We start from the raw sequence: 23,530 nt of genomic DNA, 5'->3' as shown, positions 1-23,530 counted from the left end.
AGCTACAGTGTTCATGTTTTCATACAGGTGCCGAGCCAGAGTCTAACATACAGCTCTGGTTATATCATACAGAAGAGGGATGTTATGAGTCCAGTCTCAATAAAAGCAATACAGATGCAGAAGAAAAAGATTATGAGTCCAGACTCAATAAAAGCAATACAGACATATTTCTTTTCCTGGAGGAGGATTCTTTCTCTAAGATTACATACAGATATACTTTGAAAAATGCATTAGCAGATACAAAGAGATTTGCACTTGAAAAGAAGAGAGTGTATTGTTTTTTAAACACTTTTTCACTGAAACAATACATATTATAGAGCAAAAAATTAAATGTGCTACAGCAGCAGAAATACAATCTTTGATTTTTCAATACTGGGAGATTATAATTGATCACAATTTGAGTCTGTCAGTTCTTTTGAAAAAAACGAAATCCTCACTACACAATCATCTAGGATGATTGAACTGGATATTTGATTTGTATCTCATTGTATTCGTAACCCATGGTATCATGGCTAAGTTCTTCTGTCTTGAAAATAAGTAGAAAACTTAATTTGCATCGATGTGCTCAAATGGATATGGAATCCCGCTTTTGGAAAAGTAGATTGCTCTTCTCTATTACCAATAACTGTTTACATACTCCCTTGTTTTCACAAAGACGGATTCAATTTTTATATCAAGTAATAGTATAAAAGATCATCCATTTTGCTGCACCCTTAAACAATTGCTTTGTTTAACTTTTTAAAACTTGCAAATTGGCTGGGTGAGTTAAAACAGGTCCTCTTTACTATTTTGTTGAAGCTCTTGTTTACTAAAGAAGTAATCTTAATTTTAATCAATTGAGGCAGTAGAATTTGGAAATGAAAATTCATTGCCAACTCTAAGATCTACCTTTTGTTCTTGACTTCTCTATCCCTGCTGGTCAGACTTAAAAATGAGCCTGTTGCCATCTGTCTGTGTCTGCCCCATTTCAGTCTCTCGGAGTCATGCTTGGGCACAATCACACAGACACCCCTTGATTCCACACATAATCAAGAGGAAAATTTAAAACCCCAGGAAAAAAGCTTTTCACAGAACAGGAATTGCATCCTCGATCTTTACATGCTAGAATCAGTCTTCAATTTTCTCCATGGGGATCTGTTTTATGTGTTATTTTGGTTTGCTTCTAACCCTGTTTTCTACTGCAAAAAGGCAATTTCTATTACTGGACTCTTGATTCGATGTGCAGTTAAATGCTACATCACCACCAAGTTTTGATATTTCACAGTGGATGAGAAAAGTATTAACAAAGTTTGTGTTTTCCTCCACATATAATAAGTACTAATTCACGGGAGTTAGGGGTTTCACTGGACTGTCTCTGTACTTCTATAATAGCATATTTTCTTCCTTTTTTCCATCAATATTTCATCCAAATATAGTTGTTTTTTGTTTTTCCAGAAAACACTCTGATTTCCCTATTTGACAGAATGTTGATCTCTTAGTCATTTGACTCAGTGGTTCCAAGTTTTGACCTACTTGGGCAGTGAAAGTCCCAAGCCCTCAAGGTCTACAGTGAACCTCTTGTTTACTGCACTTAGAACGTTTCAAATGTCCCCATGTTCACTAACAACTCTTATCTGTTCTCTATTGGCTGTCATCATTCTTTGAATAAACATCATCAACAGAACCACGGAAATCCTAATGATGCCTAAGAGTTTGAACTCAGAGATGACAGTAGAAAGAATTTCACTTGTGAAAGCTATCAGGGGTTTCTTCTTCAGTAAAGGAAGTTCATTTTGCTTCATATTTATAGATATTGGGTGACTTTATTGGTCATTTATTCTTACTGCTGTAAATTAGAGAAAGATACCATCACTGGGGAGAGCTGGTAAGGTATGGGGAGAGAAAAGTAAGGTATGAACAACAATCATGGAAATCTAGGTCCTCATGTCAATGAAGGGGAATCCAAGACTGTTATTCTTAAAGAAGGTGTTTTTAGAATGCTTTTTTTATTAATATACATTAATTATACCAGGGTGATTGCATTGTGACATTTTTATATGTGTATACAATTTATCGTGGTCATGTTTACTCCTTTCATTATTCTCCTTACTCCTCTGACTCCTTCTGAATCCATTTCAATAGGAGTCATGGTTTTATGTTCACACATGCAAATAAGCTACTTCAAGAATATTAATCATTCGTGATTTCGGTTCCTATGCTTAGAAATTTCTAATATAATTTTCTATTTTTTCTAATATACTTTTCTAAAACTTACTTCTTTTTCCCACAGAACAGTGTGTAAGCACTTCAAAGGCATTTAAAAGACTCACAGATCTATCTATATGGTAAACCTAGGTTCACCAATAATTGTGTGACATCAACTTGATTCAACTATTTTTGAATATGTTTTCCCATGGATTAAGAAAAGATAAACAAGAATTCTATAAAACTGATAAAGATGTTCCATATGATAAAAAAATACAAATTTTATAATAACACAGGAAGACAGAAACATTGAAAATTGGTATTTTTTACTAGTTTTATTTGGAATTCTACCTCATCACAATTTTGGATTAGCTACAGGATTAGTATTTTATAATATCCTTTTCAAATTGAATTGTTCTAGAAGATAGTATTTTAATGTGTCTCATTGATTTATATATTCTTTCAATTGTTTGTTTACATATTTGGAAAAAATAAAATGCATTTACATACATAAAAAGTAGGACAAGAGAACAAATTGTATTAATTTGGCACATAGTATGCTCTAAATAAATATTTGTTGAGTGACTTAACAGATGTGGATACTCTAAACTGCTTATTTCAGTAGAAGAAATTATATAATTCAGTCTTGGGTCTCTTATAATATAGTGATACAATGAACTAATAAGGATTTCAAGCTCTAGATATATATGAGAAGTTTTATTCAGCTAAACTCAAAACTTGTGACAAGCTATGAATTCTTTTGTTTTGTTTGTTTGTTTTTGGGTACAGTCATGGGGCCTTAACTCTAGGCCTGGGCGCTGTCCCTCAGCTCTTCAGCTCCAGGATAGCGCTCTACCACTTGAGCCACAGTGCCACTTTCAGCTTTTTTCTTTTTTCTTATGTGGTACTGAGGAATCAAACCCAGGGCCTCATGCATGCAAGGCAAGCACTCTACCACTGAGCCACCTTCCCAGCCCCTAAGCTATGAATTCTCTTACTGAAGACATAATCTTCTAAAAATAAAAGGATTAAGTATTGAAAGTCAATATGTTTGGGGGAAGAATCCATGATGGCCCAACATTCATGATAGCCAAAGAATGGATCTTCACATTGAAAAGGGATCCAGGTTTCAACCTGGAGAGCTTTCAGATGGACAGGTGATTTGTTCCAACAGGATGCATTTCAGAAATCAAGTGTGAGTTTAGACTTAAATGATACTGATGAGCAAGATGGATAGAGATTCCCTGAGGCTTCCACAGACTAAGTCATATTTGAAGGGGCATAATGAGGAAGGCGAGAATAATACGGAAAAAAGGTAAATTAACATAGTGATTGGGACTTACAAGAGGAATAACAGGAGCATTAAAAGAAAAAAAAACACCTAAGGGGCTAAAGTTAAAGACAATGGTAAGTTCCCTATCATAAACAAATTACTTTCTCTTTGAAGGGAAGATGGCCTAGAAAGGGAAATTCTTCCTTGAGAATAATGGTCAATTCCTTTTTCAATTCCTTAGTAAGGCAACTTGTTAAGAGATGCCTGTCTTGTTTTTCTTGTTTCTTCCTTTGCTCCTCTTAGTTCATGGCAATCTGGCTTCTCCTCCTAGATCTCCAATGGTATGAACAATTTCATGGACATTTTTCAGTTCTCAATTCTTGCAGCAGCCTTGGCAATGAACTACTCTCCACTCTCTCCATGGTCTTCTATGCTAATGCTTCCATCTCTGAGAAACCTTGAAAATATTTGCATTCGTAATTTTCTAGGTTGACTCTACCACTTGAGTCATCCTTCTGCTTCAATATATGCATTTCTTTTTTTGTTTGTTTGTTTTATGTTTTTTTATTGTGAAAATATGTACAGAGGGGTTACAATTACATGGGCAAGATAATGAGTACATTTCTTATCAAGCATTGTAGCCTCCTCCTTTGTTTCCCCTTCCCATCCTTTCCCATTGTCCCCTCAGCACCCCCTCCACCCAAACCTCCTCCCCTCCAAAGTTGTAAAGTTCGTTTTTGACATAACAACTTGTACATCTCATTGTTGCAATGGGTCTACCTGTATCCCTATTTAAACGATTTGTTTTTTCCCTTCCCCTCCACACATTATACCGACATCAGATGAAGTGAAAGCAGGGGTTATATCATGGGGGAAGGATATACAAAGCAACAAAGAAATAATCTTATAAATATGTTAGAAACAATCGCATGAAAGAAAAAAAACATTTGAATACATATCTTAGGGTTCATTTCCGTAACATCAACTTATCTGGTCTTTTCTGCTTGACTCAGACATATACTAGTTATTGCAAATAAGGGAAACCATGGGACCTTTGTTTCTTTGGGCCTGGCTTACTTCACTTAATATAATTTTTTCCAATATCTGCATTTCTAAATGTTATTTCCTAAACTTACTCCACATATCTTATCAGGTACTAAATTATGGCAGATGGGCTTAAAGTAAATGTTTAGTATACAATGGCAAAGCAATACCTATTTAGTAGAAATATACCACCAGATTTTCCATCTTGGTCTTTTCCCAGGCTGGCAACATATCGAACGGCAGTTGCTGCTGATATTGGGTCCAGAAAGCAGTGAACTGAGGCTCTATCAGCCATACAAACATGCGGGGACATAGCATAACTCCTTCTATACCTTGCGGCTCACCTCTGATGTTCAATAGGCTAAGTGTATTCAATAAATTTTCAACTGATGTTGTTTCCATTTTTGATGAGGTTATCAGGTGTTAATTTTAACCTAATTCAAGGAGCATCTGTGTTTTATTATCAAGAAACTAGTCACATGAAGACCTTCATGTGAACTTGTGTGTCTCTTAATTTGCAATGTATAGATCTGCCTCTTATAATTCAGGTTTACAAGTCAAGATCTTCTCTCTTCTGCTTAATTGGTAGCTCTGTTCAAATTGTACAACTCCAAAATTAAACTTCTCAGGATATTTTTTATATCTAGTCTCACTCTCTTTTCAATGTTCAGAACTAATCAGTTACACAAACCAGAAATGTTTGATTTATGTTTGACCAGGTCTCGTGGTTAACACTACAAATGGCATAGTTTCCTTTCTAAAGGTGTCTCCAGTATAGACAAAGCTCCGCGTTTCACTGATCAGACTATTCCAAACCATCATCTGTCACCCACACTAGAGTAAGAGTCTATTAACTCCTGCCACCTTGGATCTTCAGAAGTGAATTTTACACTGGTCCCAAAAAACCTATAGGAAATAGATTGGAGGTTATTATTTCTCAGCTTCAATCCTGTTTTCACCTGCAATTAGCCTTGCTTTTGAACTTCTTAACAGAACCCAAGAGGCCAGGGTGTATCCAGGGCTGCTATCTATCTCTTTTTCTCATCTGCCACAATTTCCTGCTTTGCTCCTTGAATCTCATTCACAGTGTGACTTATGGTTTTTTATGCTCTTGTCCCCCTTTTAGTAGCTATTCATATACATGGTGCTCTAAAATTGTTTTTCCTATCAATTAATTTTATGATTGTAAGTGACATGTTTACATTGTATTATTTATTTTTAACTATCATTCATAAATTCAGTGGTTTTAAAATAAATATGTCTAGATTCCATGGCTTTCTGTATATACGTTTTACCTTTCTAACCTAAAGTGTGATTGTGTTGCAGATTTTGGTTAAATTAATTTTAGAACTTTTTAATTTGCCTGTGAACTAATATTTGCCACGAAGCCCTGTGGTCTGATATGATTATATTTTTCTTTCTACTTATTTGATTTTTCTAGTGTTATTAATCTCTTTAATTTTTATTTACCTTTTTCATTATATATAACATTCATCTCCAAACACCCGGAGGATAATACATATTAGTGATTTGCATATTTAAGTACATCAGGACGTTTTCAATTTGAATTATATGGTTTTGGAGAGCTCCTCCTGCTTCTCTCTGACTAGATATTCTCTAGATTTTTTTACTCAGCTCTCCTAAGACCTCCTTTACCATTCTGGATTTCTTGTGCCTGTATGTCTGGCTAAAATTTTTTTTTCCCATATATCTTTCTCTCTTGTTTGACATATAATTTTATCTGTTTGTTTTACTGAATTTTTCTAAGAAAAATGCTGTTTGAATTCGTATATGATGAACTTTGGGCATATTTCAGGACACAGTTTACTCTAAACTACTTATAGGGTTTCATCTTGTAGTGAACTTAGGGAGAGTTAAAAGAAGTGGGTCCTGACCTAGACTGGATGCTGTCAGGAAATCTTAATCACTTTTTCTTCTAGAAGGTTAGAAAAATGAAGCTTTGCTACAATTCTAACTGTTAAAAAATAACAGTTATGCACATTAGAGAGGGAACTGTATGAATATTTTTGTAGCTTAAACAATATTCTTGTTCCTGACTATGATGGTCATGATTATTGAGTTGTCTTATTTTGGTCTTGCTCCAACATTGTCATGGAGTGTCCTTTTCTGGTGTTAGTTTTCTGTGACATTGTTTAAGGTGGACAGGGGAACAAAGCCCAGCCAGGCATGCATTCCAGGCCCGATTCTAGCCATACCAAGACCCAGGTACTGTGCCAGAGCAGCTCAGGGCTGTCAGCAAGCTGCTTTTCTTTCTCACCTTTAATTCTTCAGCCAGGGAATTCATAATATGCAGTGACTGAGCAAGGTGGTGTATCCCTTTGCTTATCTTTTACTTTGCTTTGTTTTATTTTTCCAATGTTCAATCTTGCCTTTTTATGTTTTCTTTCTGGGAGATTTCCTAAATTTAACTTAGGTCTTTTCCAGTGAATTTAATCTTCAAGCTTTCTTTGTGGATCTCAGACATTTCTTTTCATGGCATTCTGCTCATGTTCGTGCTTCAAATACCTTATTTTATTGCTGTGAAGATGGAAGAATGTAAGGATGATTATGGCTTTTTATGGTTTGATTTTGTTTTGCTTAAGGTTTTATCTCTGTGCCTTATTTGTTCCACATCACATATCCCTTTTCCTCTTATTCTTTTTAATTTTTTTTTATTTTCCTTAAGTAGTTGTACAAAGGAGTTGCCATTCGCCAGAGCAGTTTATGGAGACAGTGTGTCTTGATCAGTGTCACTCTTTTCTTTTTTTGGGGGGGGGGGCGGGGGTCCGGTTGTGGGGCCTGAAATCTGGGCCTGGGCACTGTCCCTCAGCTCTTCAGCTCAAGGCTAGCACTCTACCACTTGAACCACAGCGCCACTTCTGGCTTTTTACTTTTTGCTTATGTGGTGCCGAGGAATCGAACCCAGGGCCTCATGCATGCAAGGCAAGCGCTCTACCACTGAGCCACCTTCCCAGCTCCCAGTGTCACCCTTTTCAACATTCTCACCCACCCCTCCTAACTTACTCCTTCCTCACTTTTCTTATATTTTTAGGATATGTATTGAATATGTTGCCATTTAACAAAGCATTTTATGTGTACAACACATTGTGATTGGTGTCAATGCTTGAACACTTTCAGCCTCCTTTGATCCATTTCTTCCTTTCTTTTTTGGATTTTGTGGTATATACAACAATTTCATGACTGCAATCTCCCCTTTCCCCCTTCTTAATCTATCCTTCCCTTGGTCCCTCTCTCTCCTCTTACAAGTACCCACTTCCTGGTGCTTATTTTATTGGGTTTTTCTTGGTCTCTCTAAAAAATTATATTATTTGAGTTCTCCATAGAGGCTGTTATACTTCAGTTAAGTCATTCGTAACTGCTTGTATACCTCCCAGTTACTTAAGATTTATAAGAACATTCTAGTTATCAAAAATATGGGAAACCATTCAGCCTTTGTTTCTCTCAGTCTGGCTTACTTCATTTAACACAATCTTTTCCAAGTCTCCCCATTTTCTTATGAATGGTTTAGTATCGTTCTTTCTAATGGATGATTAAAATCACATTGTCGATGTATAGCACCTTTTCTTGATCCATTTTTTCCACTGAAAAACATCTGGAATGATTTTGTGTTTTGGCTATGGTGAATAATGCTGCAATGAACATGGTTGTGCTGGTGGCTTTACTGTAGCCTTATTTGTTCTCTATTGGATAAATGTCCAAGAGTGGGATTGCTGGGTCATAGGATAGCTCTATGTTTTGTTTTCTGAGGAATTTCCATACTGCGTTCTCAATTTCCTTTCTCATGTTAGCAACAAAACATCAACAAAGCTCTGAGTTGTTATTGGGGTCACTATAGATGATATGGTTAGGCTGTTTTATGGAAGACATTCCCCCCCACATACACATTGCTATTTGTATTTCTATTTTGTTCAATGAGTTATTAAAATTTGGAAGAATCTTGACATCATTTCTGTACAGGAATATAAATCTGGATGTCATAAAATTGGGAAATTAATGAGAAACAAGTCAGGTGAAGAAATTTGAGGTTTGAAACTCAGCATGTCACATTTGATTACCTTGAACTGGTTGTAGTGCTAAAAATCCACAGTCCCATGTGAGGACAAGAGTAAGCCAACTATTTTAATTTGATGAATAAGGTAAGAGAGTTTTTATAGAATTTAACTTCTCAATGATCTAGCATCTAGTTTTGGATATTGCAAATGAAATACATGAGTAATTACAAGTGCATGGAGTACATATGTTTATTATTTTTAGCCAGGTGTTAGTGGCTCACACTGTAATACTGAGGAATACTGTTCAGTGTCAGCCTGGGCAGGAACGTTTATGAGGCTCTTATCTCTAACTAACCAACAGAAAAACTGTAAGTGACACAGTGGCTCAAAGTGGTAATATACTAGCCTTGAGCAAAAGAGCTCAGGCCCTGAGTTCAAGCCCCATGACCAACAACACACAAAAAAAGAATAAGCATTTTTGTTTTATCTTATCTTAGTATGTTATCTAGTTCAAGATCCATGGAATGAATAACACAGAAAGAGATCATAAAATAAACATTTGAAGATCTGCATATTGATATTAATATAATGTTAGGATATAGTAGTTGATTGGATTATGAACTTTAAATTTACATATAACATAATGGCTCTTCTAGCTATGTGATCATTGACAAATGACTTAGCTTTTATGTGCTAGTTACTCAGCTGTAAAAACAGAATTACAAATGTTTGTTCACCAACTCTGTCGGTCAGTTTCAATATACTATAGAGGACTCTTATCAGCTCAGGCTGTTCACAGTCTTCTGTACTGTCTTTCCCATTGTACTGGGGAAGCTGAAATTATTCCCCCAATTCTTTTTCTAATACACTTTTATATGATATTTTTGCCTTTGAGAAAATAAGCAATGGTCTGAGATTTCAATCCAAAAGCATATACAACATTTATTTCTTCGTGGTAGTTGCAAACAAAGTTGTAAAATAAAAAGAGGGAAAAGGGGGACAGAAATGAGTTCTGGAGCCTACTGTGGTTAGTGTCTTACAGCTTCCCACTTTAATCCTGTAGCCAATCCAGATCAGCAATCAGAAACTCTTTGACTACTCCTTGTTTCCTGTAGTAGAGAACTGGGCATATACTCGGGACTTCTCTGGGACCACCTGGGCTTCCAGACTGTGGAAAATGTGGTAGAAGCTTCTACAGCCTTCACTTACTCTTCCCTTCCAAGTCTTCTTTACTACATGATTCCTACTTGCTTATTCTGATGTGGGAGGTGACCCACACGGTGGGAAAGCTTTATCACAAGCTGCTTATTGTTGAGGTTGAAGATGTGAAGTTTCATTCTACTGGTCTAGTTACTTTTGCATGAGTTCCAAAGCTATGCTAAAATGAATTGAAATTAAAATATTTTTATACAAACAAACATAAAAGTCTCTCACTTGGAATATAGATTGGATGCTGCCTTCTTGATGAATGCAGGTGCTAAGCATAGGGAGGAGATGGAAACAGGGTCCCAGGCTGTGCTAACATTAACAGGATTTGTTTTCATCATTTGAGATAAATTTATACCTGTTTGGATTTTATGAACTGAAGTATATGTATTGAAATGCATATTACTCCTTGCAAGGGTTTTCTGGTGACACTCATCTCATAATTATGTTTTGTCTTCCTATGATCAGAGAATCCTGTGGCCTGAGGTTATATAGCACATATGAAAAATGGAATATTTTTCATTTTTAGTGTATCCCAATACACTAAAACAATGGGACATACCAAATATGAAAATATACTTTTAATAGAGTAGACCTGTGATACAGAAACTGGATCAAAAATGAGTGTTGGAATCAAGAAATCACAGGCGATCTAACATGGCTTCACTGTAGAAAGTTTTAATAAAGTATTTTTATTACAGTTTTCTTCTAGTATTTGATGTGCCTGTCATCTTTCTTTGTGTTTTCCCTGGATATGTGTCTGATTTGAGTAAGTGACCTTGTATTATCTAGCGCCTGTATTTCCCATAGCACTTTGCACTGAACCAGCCATGTAAAATATCTTCACAATGACTTATTAAATTAATTTTTCTAAATCCCTTCTGGATTGCCCATTTTACCTTCGTTAATTATGTTAGACCTAGAGGAGATGACCTCTACTTGCTTCCATAGCCGAATTACATCTTAGACTTGTAGATTCTTTGGACATGAAAAATTTTCAGGGGAAGAGATAAGCTGTTAGAATAAGAACATATTTATTTTACAGATGAGAACAAGAACACTTTTTATTGTTCATGACTTTTTCCACCTCCCTCCAAGAAGCCTAAATGTGAAGTATTGTTCTGACAAATATTTCTAATACTTTCTAGCTAGAAAGTAACATATTTAGGGTGAGGATGGAGCTACGCCTTCTCCTTTGTCTTTTCATCTGGAAAAACCACAAATAAATATCAGAGTCTTAACTATTCTAATACAGAATACAAATATGCCATATCAAACTGTTTCTAAATGATAGATTTTCATTTTTTAATTATAGCAAGTATTTCCTTAGAGATTTAAGAGATTTTAAGCTTTACGACCACTAATACCTTTGTGATTGTGATTTGTTTCCCCCTATTTAAAAGAATCAGGAGTATAGTTGGGAGAGAATATTGATGTGGCCAGAAAACTTATGAAGAACACAGCTACTTATTTTTCCTTCTGTTTCAAAAACAACAACAACAAGAAAACAACAAACTAGCATGTGGCAGAAATGAGGTAGATTTCTTACGATGGGATAACGGTCGCTCTGCCCTTTGTCTCATCATTCATTAACAACAGGATAAATATGAATCCTGGATTTTGCTAATCTGATAGTCTTGGCTGTGTTTTAGGTAAACAGTATAAATTATTTCCAGAAGAGCCGTGGAGGAAGAAAAATATGTGCGATATTATTGCCGGATTCAGCATTCTCATAAAACTTACAAAATTTCTGGCTGGCTCAGGGGACACCAACTACCCATGTGTCTTCGAGAGCCCTGGGGAAAGACATCAGACAGGCAATCTCACTCTCCACAGCCTCGCCCCCAGTTCGGGATGCACCTGGATGAAAGAGAGTCTGCCAGCGTTTCTTTAGCTGGCTCCTGGCTGTCAAAACAAACCGAAGTCTCCTGGGGATGCTCACACTTTCCTGTGGAGGAGAAAAACACCTTGTTAAGTGTTTTACATATATTATCCTATTATATCCTTACAAAGCCTTTTGAGTAGGGTCTCCATTTAGCAAATGATGAAAGTGAATCTCAGAGAGGGTTAGATTTGTAATAACACACATCTCTTAATTGAAAAGATTGGGACCTGAGACCCCGTTGCTTGGTGCCAGTGTGGGCACTGTGGTATTCTGTTTCTGAAGCTGCTTTGCTGGCAACACCCAGCTCTCAACTACCCCCAACCCCATTCCCCCATGATCACATTTCGTAGATGCCTGCCTTAGTCACTTTGGGCTTCTAGAACAAAAGCATCTTGGACTGGATGCCTTAAACACTTCATTTATTTCTTACAATTTAGGAGACTATGAAAAAGATCAAGATTGGGGGGGGGTGAGGGGGAACAGCAGGGCTGGGTTCTGTGCCTGTCCACTTCTTGGATCACAGATGGATATCTTTTCCTCTCCTTCAGTACCAGAGAGCAAAGAGAGGAAGCTTTTATGTCCCTCTTCCTTTTCATATCGATGTTTATTGTCTTGAAACATGGCAAAGGGGCTATGTCCCTTCTAATTGCACTAATCTCATCCATGAAGGATCCATTCTTAGAGCTTAATTACTTCCCAAAGGCTCCATTTTCCAATATTCTCACTCTGGAGACTAAACTTCACCAGATAGATTCTGGTGGAACACAAGCATTGAAGCCATAACAATGCCAAAGACTGACTGAAGGGCAGTACAAGGTATATCAAGGAATAAAAAAAAATGAAAGATTTTCCAATCTCTTGTGTTTTGTGAAGGTTGTGTTCCAAGAGAACAATGACATTTGCTTAAGTTGTTTCTAATGCTATCGTTTAAGCTACATGAAGACAGGGCTGTTTGTCTGGTGAGCTCAGTGTATGTCTCTAGCTCCTTGGAGAGGATGTAACAAGAAGAAGGTGTCTGCCAGATGGTTACTGAATAAATGATTTTCCCCAACTTTGAAATGATTCCAATCCAGCTTTGGATAGCACACCATTATCTTTGTCGTGTCACAGAAAAGAAAGGTTGTACTTTGGAGGAATAAATGAACCTTTTAGAATTCACTAAGAAAAAAAAAAGATAATAGAAGTTCTCACAAACCACAACTAAATAGATATAAAATCTCCAGCTGCTCTTTCCAAGTGGTTCACCACTGGTTATAAACGATAGACATTTCTGCCTCCAATCCACTAAAAGCATTCATTTTTCTTCAGAATAGTTTTAGTCCATTAATCAAACCCCTACCAGCAGTGGTTGGAGCATTTATGATAGGAAGAAACGGGTGTCTTGGTCTAAAGTACCCGAATGTTAACTCTATCTAAAGAAACAACTTTTCAGAGAAGAAACTCCTCTGTTGTTCCTAATTGTTTCTTTAATAAAGATAAATTTAGAGACCTACCTAGTTTGAACAAGATGGTAGTAGTTTTATTGTGTATGTGTGTTTAAAAGCCAGACAGAACATAACAAACAGAAAAATGGAAAAAAAGAAATGGATAAGAGGAAAAAGAGACTGTCCAAGTAAACTAGAAAAAAAAGAAGCTATTGATAAAGGGAAAGATGTCAGCTGATATGAATGAGAATTCCATTATACTTAGAGAAGCATGCTGGAACTTAACTCTCAAAAACAAACTTATGTGCTAATGAATTAAAGGATGCTTTAAAAAAATCTACACCTAAACTGCGAAATCATCTACCATGATGTTACTCAACTTTCTGTTCATGCAATAGAATTCTTGAGAAACGCATTTACATCAAACAATAGTGTTTTCTCTTGTAGTTTAAAAAAGTTTCAATCCATGCTTGATTGGACCCTTTGTGTTGGGGCCTATGGGGAAGCCACACATAATTGATGGCTGGACTGCATGGCTCTGGATACCATTTAATCTCATAACAGGAATAACAAAAGTAGAAGAAAATGCCAGGGATCCAGCATCCACATAAAGGAGACACAGCCAAAGACCCAAAGCCTCCCAGTGGACACCATTTCCTATTTCTGAAGCTGTACCACATCCCAATAGTGCCGTGGGCTGGAGCGTAAGTCTTTTAATGCAAGGATCCCTTTTAATGCATTCCAGCTCCTAACTGTAGCAAGCATATGGTGATGGTGCCTTAGGAAGAAGGAAGTAATCGAAAGCAAATATTCAGATCTTCAATGTTTCAGCTCTCTCCTTGATTTGTGTCATATATAATGAACTACATTTACTTGCATAGAGAAAAGAAAGTATCAGCCACTCTTAGCAGTGCTTATTGCTATAGAAGCAAAAATCTTGCTGCACTTCCTCCCAACTCTAACATCCAGGCTATGCAATAAAATAGGTAGTTTGATCATTTATATAATCATTACTTTTAAGGGAGCAATTCAATCCCCAATTAAAGAGCTGATGTACGTAAACACATACGATGCTCCCTTAACACTCTCATTGAGAAGTTACTTTTTAATTGCTTTGCTTATAATTTCAACTTCAAAGCCAGTAATAGCTTTTGAATTAATAGCTCATAGCCCATTTGATACACTGATATTTAATTAATGAGTTCATAACTCCAGTGGCACATTGCCTTGCTGACAGCTCCTTCAGGTTGGTGGTTTCCATTTTGCTGACTGTTGTCTGCTAACCATTTGTAGAGAGGTCATTTTGCCTGTATAATCCTTTCAGGCAGGATACTGAAAAAATGATGGGCTCAGTAAGAGAGAAAGGTGCCCCTTGCCTGCTGCGCAGGGTAACTAGCTTTCCTAGACTTCAGGGACAGCTGGAATTTAAGAATTTCTTCTCTTTCAACATTTAACAGTAGTATACACTGATGTCATCCACAGGGACACCAATCAGTCTTCACTTCCATTGGGTTTGGAGATAGGCAGGTAGATGAACGAGGTAAAAGCTTTGCCTTCTTTCCAGAACCCTGCATCTTGCTTCCACCAGGGCTTTCCTGGACTTCTTGCCAGTGTTGGTGAACTGTAGCTCTTGAACTAAGAATGAGTATTTTGCTTGCGCTTGGTTCATGCTTTGTTTTGATTTTTGTATGCCTTTTTTTGAGAGTGGAGAGGCAAAGGCTCACCTCTTCCTGTGTAGCCAAGGCTGGCATTGAACTCATAATCCTTCTGCCTTTAGTCTAAAGTGGTGGAATTGTGGACATGCGCCATCACAGCCAGCTTTGGTTTTTTCCCCACTCTATTGTTTCATACATTTTAAAAGCTTTATTAAAAGAGGAGAAAATAGAAGGCCAACAACACAAAGCAAATTATTAAGGCCTTCATAGAAAATCTTGGCCAACCACTGAAAGGAAAATTAAGACTTGCCATAAGGGTCTACAATTCAAATCCCATCTTGGTGTGTAGTCTGACCAGTTGCCCTATCTGATTCAGAATGTGTTTCTCTCCTCATCCCTTCCACCCCCACACCCTCCTGTTTGGTGGCTGCCCATGTTAAAGAAGCAGACAACCACTTTGAATTGATGAGCTCACTTTCCAGTGAATTAGAACCACACAGCTTTGTAGCCTCTTCTTGGGTTTCCAAGTAAAATGAAGGTCTCTGACCTTCAAATATCTCCAAAATGCCCTCACTTGTGGGCTCCCCCATTTGAAATCAACTTTATTCAATTCCAAGTGTTGAGCTTTCAGAGGGTTCTTGTGGAGGCAATTCTGGAAGCACTCACCCGCCAGAATAAAGCGTTCCATGGTACCCACGGGAGTTGGGCTGGCTGCTGTTGGAAGCCAGGGCTAGAGGAGGTATGGACAAGGACTGAGGAAGGTGAAGAGCTCACCCTTAGTCTGAATCAACCGTTCCTCTTTCCTGAAGCTTAATTTATTCAAACCTCTTTCAGAAACAAGTCTTGACTGACGAAAGGAAAGAATAATATTAACCAAAACAGAAGCAAGAAGCAAGTGTAAACATATCTACTGCAGTGTGTAGCTGAAAGGAGGCCCTGCCAGAACTTCACAGATTGCCATAAAGTTAGAATTAATTAATGATAATTGAAATAACTGTGAGTTATTAGTAGTATTTGGATTATTAAGATAAAGATAATTATAATAAAATTAGGTATTACAAATAGTGATTGCATTAATGATTTTAGCTTTAATGATCGCCTTAAAAGTGTGCTGGAAATTGATTTTCTATAGCTGGACTAATAACAATAATGATGATGATGATAATAGCTACTGTTTATTGAGCGGTTGGCATGCCTCGGGAACTGTGCTATGTTCATCATACATATTTTCTTAACTGATTAGAAATATTTTGATGATGGGGATTAATGAGGAAAGGAAGCATCTACAGGTTGTTAGAGAGTATATGCTTAGAAAGTTACTAGTGCAAGGAATGAGCTGGAGAAGGCTTTTGTTAGAATCCTTAGTAGGAAGCCCTTCCATTATGAAGACAGCACTTCTGCACTGTGCCTTTCCAAGGTCAACGGGAGAACATTTACAATGACAGACCCTGAGTGCTCTTGAGGATGGTTACACAGAAAGTTCATGTCCTCAAGCAGGGGTAGAAGGCTCTTTAAATTCACACAGCCTCCGAGAACCACATTCTCTCAGAATTACCCAACGTAACCACAGAACTGGTTATTTCTGCATTGTTCGGACTCTGGGATATTTGAGTCAATTATCAGCTCCTGAAAATGTCAAGTGCCTGTGCAAAGGGAGTACTGGTACACAAAATTGTATATGAAAGTTCACCATAAATAAACATGGTGAAAAAGAATAAGATGCTACTGTATTGAACATGTTTCCAAAAATATACATCACAAAGGACAAAAAGTGAACAGCAGTGACTAATAATTGAGTGTTTAGAATGTGCTTGGTACTAGAGAGCATTTAGTATAATATGGTATTTGAGTAAGGTAGTGATCACATCCCCCTTGTAAAGATATTGGGGTTTCAAGTGATACTTGATTTCCCCATTGCCACACAGACAATGTGCAGTGCTGCTGAAATTTAACTGCACAGAGTTTATAGTCTGTTAGCTATTAAGGTACTAATTGTTTAAATTGGCAGTTAGATCTAATGTCCCACTGGCTACTCACAGCTCTATTCAGTTCAATTTCACTGTGTTGTATGCATGTGTATGTACATAAAGTGTGTGTGTGTGTGTGTGTGTGTGTGTGTGTGTGTGTGTGTATACCTCTGCATTCTGAGCCTATCAAATAGGGATGGCACCTTGCAGAATCAAGCACTGTAAGACATTTGATTATCACATGCTTTGATGATGTTCATAACATGTAGATTTCCCCTTTGCTCTGCTCTTTTAGCTATTTCTCGGCATGGATCAGGATCCTTCTTTTTTTGTGCTGTTGAGAAAGTGGCCTTAAGATTGACAAAGCAAAACCCATTCATCTGATTTCAGTTCCTCCCTCTCTTTTTGTTTTCTATTTCTTTTCTTTTTGGATGTGAGTGTAACCAACTCCTGTAGAATTTTGATTATTCTTAAGCTCTCCTGTCTATTGAGCTAAAATCATTCCCCTCTACTTATTCTGTGAGCCAGCATCGTCTCCTAATCAAAAGACTTGTAAAAATGTAATGGATAAATGAAGTGTTTGTGTAACTGTAGAGCCAGTATTTACTTTAAATTTCAGCATGCCATGGATACAAACTGGGTAAAGCCATTAAAGTCATCATGCACATTAATGCCATTATATGCATTAACATAAAGACTGCCATTAAAACAAAGAAAATTTATTTCTTAAGCCCGCTGGAAGTAATTTTCACAATCAGCTATTTTCCTCCTCCAAGATATACTTTGCCAGTATCCAAGCTGCATCTCTTCTACCAAATTAGGTCAAGATGGCATAAAGTTTAGATACGCTCATTTTAACCTAGTTATATCATAGCCCACATGAGGTTCTCAGTAATAATCACTGGGCAGTCCCTGTTCTTTTGGAATTTTATCACCTTTTAATTTTTTTTTCTTTTTCTACTTTTTTTTTTTGGTTTATGGGATGGTAGCTTGCAGTTGGCAAAGCGAGTCAGAGGAACACCCAAAGTTACATGTGTGAATAAAATACAAGAAAAACATAGTAATGACTAATAAGATGTAAATGCCAAGAAATTTTCTTGTCTTTTAAATTAGACATCTGTGCCCTATTTTTACACGCTCATCACCATAAGCACTTTAGCAAGTTTCTCCCAATCTGTCAGCACAGACGTATTCTGGAAGGCCTTGCAAGTTTTAACACCTTCATTGCTACAGAAATGGCCTGGCAGCCACGCTTGAGGAACATCTGCTGAAAGCCACAGACGTGTGACACAGGCCCCGCCCTCGAGTGTTTTCTGAGAGTAGCTGGCCTGACGCCCCTTGTCTGGGGGAAGAAAGAACTGTGTTTCTGGGACACCATGCCTCCCGACAGGCCCCCTTGTCATATGGACTCACCAGTTCAGAACTTGGCCTTGGGTCTCGCACAGGAGGGGCAGAGCAGATGAAGGGCTGTCTCCAAACCTAGCTGCCTCAAACCCACACGTGTTTGCACAGCTTGCTGGGTGACAAGAGCGTGGGCTGGTCCTATCTGCACAGAAGCAGTCAGGCTTGGAGCTGTAAGACGTGACCAGGAGAGGGGCTGATCCTCAGCCTGAGCCTCTCCAGAGGCTCCAGGGGCAAGAACAGAGCTAGAGTATAGGAGTGGTTTTGCCCACTGAGAACTCCGGTTGGAAAGCGATGTGCTTTTTAGACACCTGGCATCAAGGAAGTTTTCCAAACTATCTGCTCCCTTGCTGTCATCTCAGAACTCATCATCTCTAGAAAGGATTTGTCTCTTCATAGCGAGAGATGGGCTTAAAAGTCAGATTCCTCAGTGAGACAAAAAGACAGACGACAGCCATGCATTGAAGTGGAAATGTCTGGTGAATTCTTCACAACGCAGGATGAAAAAACATCCGTCCGGAATGACGGTATGAGGTGGCCAACAGGAGAGGACATGCAGACATCCTGGGAAAGATACAACCGAGAATACCAAAGCTTAATTTCGCTGGCTGAGTTTTGTTAAAACCCCAAGGTCAAATGCATAACCTTACTTAAAATGCTGGGTTTTTTTTTTCAAGGTTGTACATTTTACATCATATCTACTTATTTCCGAATCCAATCAACCATTTAAAGAAGTTATTTTCATTTAGAGATTAGAAAACTGAGATTCAGAAAAGACTAAAGTTAGCTGAGAAAGGTGCACAAATTATATTAGAATTAAATGGAATTGGGGGACGACGAGATATTCGCCTCAGTTAACAAAGATATTTGCAAATGATGGGGAAAAAAGTATTTCAGCTCTGCCTGCTTCCATTTCTGCACAGAGAATATACAGGAGTGATACCCACTTTTTGAGTCCTCATGAAGATAAAAGAAAAAAGGACTCATCCAAGTTAACACACTTGGTAAAGAGACAGCATAATTTAAGCCAACTGGCAGCAAAGGCCACGTTGACACCCAAGGTACAGGTGCCACATAAATGTTCACCATTATTTGAAGTGTCAGAGTCTGAATTTAAACCCAATTCTCTCAGGACTGTCGCCACATATACTAAGGCTGATGGATGGAAAAAGCACAAGGAACACTCTGTCATGTTGCTTTTAAAAAGCACCATCTTGGTCAAGGGCAACATTCAGGTACATTTGGGGAAAATGATTCCTGTTGGTCATCCTCCTCTGTTTAGGTGAAAGAAATGATTTTTAGGGATGAAGATCAGCATAACTTAGGACAATAAAGCATCCATTTCATATGCACAAGGCTTAGCATGACTCCATACAATATACGTGGGGTTAGTTCAGTGATGCATGCTTGCCAGTGGAACTGCCTTAGTTAACCCTTCAGCAGTGCTACATGAATGTAGAAAATACTAGAATGGTACTTCCATTTGGAAGGAGTCCTCATGAGGTTCAAAGATGAAAGTTGTTTACACAACTGACCTGGGATCCTGCATTCGTGACTTGACTGATTGTCCAAGTGTACAAGATCAGCAACCTTCCTACAATGGTCTACTATATATCTCCAGGAAAGGAGGAAGTACGGTAACTCTTCATACCAGCAATTCTGCATGGAATTGACATTTCTGACTCCATCACTGAGGTCTAAGGGCATCCTTCATCCCTATGGGAAAACTGTTGAAATGACTGTCTTGATCTTTTTTAGTGAACTCCTTTTTTTTAAAATTTAATTTAATTTTATTTGTGAACATACTGTACAGAGGAGTTACAATTACGTGGGCAGGATAATGCGTACATTTCTTACCAAGCATTGCAGCCTCCTCCTTTGTTTACCCTTCACATCCCTTCCCAGCCTCCCCCCTCCCCCCCAATCCCAATCCTTCTCCTTCCCCCCCCTACCCCCCCCGCACCGACGTTGTAAAGCTAGTTTTGGACATGACAACTTGTACTTCTCATTGTTGCAACAGGTCCACCTGTATCCTTAAACAACTGATTTTTTTCCCCATCTCCTCCACAAGTTATACTAACATCAAATATAGTGAAAGCAGGGGTTATACTGTGGGGGAGGGATATACAAAGCAACAAAGAGATAATCTTATAAATGCGTTAGAAACACATGCATGAAAGAAAAAAAACATTAAAATACACATCTAAGTGTTCATTTTCCTGACATCACATTATCTGACCTTTTCCGCTTGACTCATACATATACTAGATATTACAAATAAGGGAAACCATGGGACCTATGTTTCTTTGGGCCTGGCTTACTTCACTTAATATAATTTTTTCCAAGTTTTTCCATTTCCTAACAAATGGGGCAATGTCATTCTTTCTGATGGAGGCATAGAATTCCATTGTGTATATATACCACATTTTCTTGATCCATTCATCTACTGAGGGGCATCTGGGTTGTGAACTCCTTTTTTTTAAATTGAGAACAGACCACATTATCTCATACAAGAAATGATCTTTGATTATAAAGATGAACAAATTTAGTAGATGACAAATGTTCACCGGGAAGAGTGGCCAGTCAATTGAAATGCAGTGTGTTAATGAAATGGAATTGCCTAATAGAGATTTTACGGCAGAGCCACTCATTCTGCAGAGCAAAACATGGTGTTTTGAAAGGAAATGGACCACTTGGTGGGTTTCATTTTAACTCTTTTATTTTAATCATTTTTCATTTAAAACAAATCAAATTTTCTCAGCAAATAGTGAACGTTCTTTGCAGAGTCAAACACAAAAGGGAAAAGTGAAAGATGTTGATAAAACCCATTGTGTACAATGGTAGTTTCTTTCAACAGATTTCAAGTGGAGAGGAGCGGCCATTTTTGAGATATGTCCCCAACTGAGGGGCCAGTAACAAAATCATGGAATTCTATTGTCCTGAGTGGTGGTGAAAGTAGAAAAGCTATCCAGGGCTGAAGAGGTAGGGTGCATCCATTGCTCCATCCTAATGATCATCTGAAAACTCTCCACTAGGTGTATAAAAAGTGATTCCCTGAGAATTCCAATTATACATAGAAGAGGCTGCTGGTAATTGATCTTACATACATCACTGGCGACTTATAATTTTTTATTCTTATTTACTTTCTCTTGGGTTACCTTTTGTTAGTTTTTATTGCCCTATCTTCAAAACATGAATCATTTTATTGTGCAATGGTTAATCTGTTGCTAATCTCATCCAGTAGAGTTTTCACTTCACACAGTGCAGTTTTGAACTCCAGGTGTTTGATTTTAGTCTTTGTTAATCTTTCATGCCCAGCATGGCTTTTTGCTGATTATTTTAGAGATGGAGTCCCAGGGACTTTTCTGCCTGGACTGACATCAAAACCTAAGTTCTCGGGATCTTAGTCTACTAAGTAGCTAGGATTATATGTGTGAGATACCAGCACCCAGTTTTGATGTACTTTTGACTGTTCCTTTGAACTATGGATGGTTGAAAATGTGTTGTGCTTCAGTTTCTTATTTCTAGTTTGGTTCCAATTTGATCAGCAAATAGATATTCAATTATTGTAAACTTCTCTAGGTTTGATTTGTAGTTCCCAATATGGTGTACTAGTAAATGTTTTGTAGGCACAGGAAAAGGATATACTGTGGTAGAGTGCTGGGAAATGTTGATTAGATGGTATAGGTTAATGGCATTGTTGAGTTATTGTCTTCAAAGATTTCCTATCTGTCTATAAATTCCTGACAGAAGAGTGTTTAAATCTCCAGTGATAATTGTGAATTTATCTATTTCTCCTTTAGGTACTATGGGCTTTTAATTTGCATAATTTGCAGGTTTTGTTTTATTATTTTTCTGGTGGATTTCCATGCCTTAGTGGATTGATCTTTATATTAATACAAAATTCCTCTTTCTGTCTTTAGTAATTTACTTCACTATGAATCAGATATTCATATTGCCAGTATTCTCATTTGATGAAATTTTGTATGATGGATATTTTCCATACTCATATATTCAGTCTATATTTTTATAGTTAAAATAAGTTTTCTTTTATGTAGTATAAAATTCTGTTAGGACTTTAAAATATGCTCTCTGCTAATTTCTTTCATTTATGTATGTAGGTTAGTATTAATGTAGTTAATAATGTTAGAATTTAAGTTTGCTTTTTTCATTTCTTTTGAGTTTTGTTTTGTTAACTTGTCTTCTTTTAATTACTTAAATCTTTTTTTAATACTAGGCAATGCTTTAACAACCGAGCTGTATCTTGTGCTATTTTTTATAGAATTTCATTTTGATATACATAAGCCATTTTTTTCATTATATTGCTTTCTAGAGCTTTTATCAGAAGTTTATTATACTGTCTCTCTATATAACATAGTCTATGGTTTTCTTCATTTGCCTTTTTGGGTTCACAGTTGTTATTTGTTTTAATGTGCAAGCTATATGAGTAAAAAGAAATTCCAGAAAATTTACTAATTTCTTGTGTTCTTGGGTAACTAAGTAGTATACTTTAATCCCTCTCCCCCTTTAAGGTTTTCTTTCATTTGTTCCAAAGTTTTAGTGATATTTAGTTGTAGAAATAGGGACAAGAATACATACACAACACACACACACACACACACACACACACACACACACACACACACACACACACACACACACCCTTCTTAATAACAAAAGGACAAAATATTTACTTCATTTTATAATTTTTATCCATATATTCTAAGGTAAAATGCCAAGGTTTAGAAAGCATTCTGATAAACTGTACTATTAGTTTCCTCTTGCTTTTATAATGCATTACTGTAAATGGAGTGGCTTACAACAGTGCAATTTGTTACCTTATAGTTTCAAAAGACAGAATTTTGAAGTGGTTCTTACTGAGCCAAAATAAAAAAGTTAGCAAGGCCGTGTGTTCCTTGTAGAGATCATGATGAGAATCTGTTTCCCTGCCTTTTTCTTTCCTTTTTTCCCCTTTTATTGTAGAGGTGCTATAGAGAGAGGGGTTACAGTTACAAAAGTAAGGTACTGAGTACATTTATTGTTGAATATTGTTACCTACTTCTTCATTTTTCTCCCAATATTCCAAGTTGTAAAATACATTTCTAACATAGTGTCTTATGAAAATCATTGTTGCCTTGGGCCATCCTTTGTCCTTGTTTCAGCATTTTGTTATTCCCCTTCCCTTCCTCAAAGCAGATAAACATGGGTACCAGCATCAAAGACAGTGATTGCCAGGGGTAAACCAAAGGGAAAAAGAACAACAAATAAAATAAAAAGAAAGAACTTGATACAGTACATTCACAATAATAAGGTCAACCACCAAAGACTTGTTGTTTCCAGGTCTTGGAGTTCATTTCGATTAAACATAGCTCTTGAGCTATTGTGATCCTTGGTTAGCACTATCCTAGACATATACTAATTATGACAAATGAGGGAAATTGTGGAGCCTATGTTTCTTTGGGTCTTGTTTAACTTCAC

The sequence above is a fragment of the Dipodomys merriami genome, unplaced genomic scaffold (genome assembly GCF_024711535.1).
Source record: "Dipodomys merriami isolate MVZ:Mamm:240054 unplaced genomic scaffold, mDipMer1.0.p SCAF_17, whole genome shotgun sequence".
NCBI classification, from domain to species: Eukaryota; Metazoa; Chordata; class Mammalia; order Rodentia; family Heteromyidae; genus Dipodomys; species Dipodomys merriami.
This window is presented reverse-complemented; position numbering follows the sequence as displayed.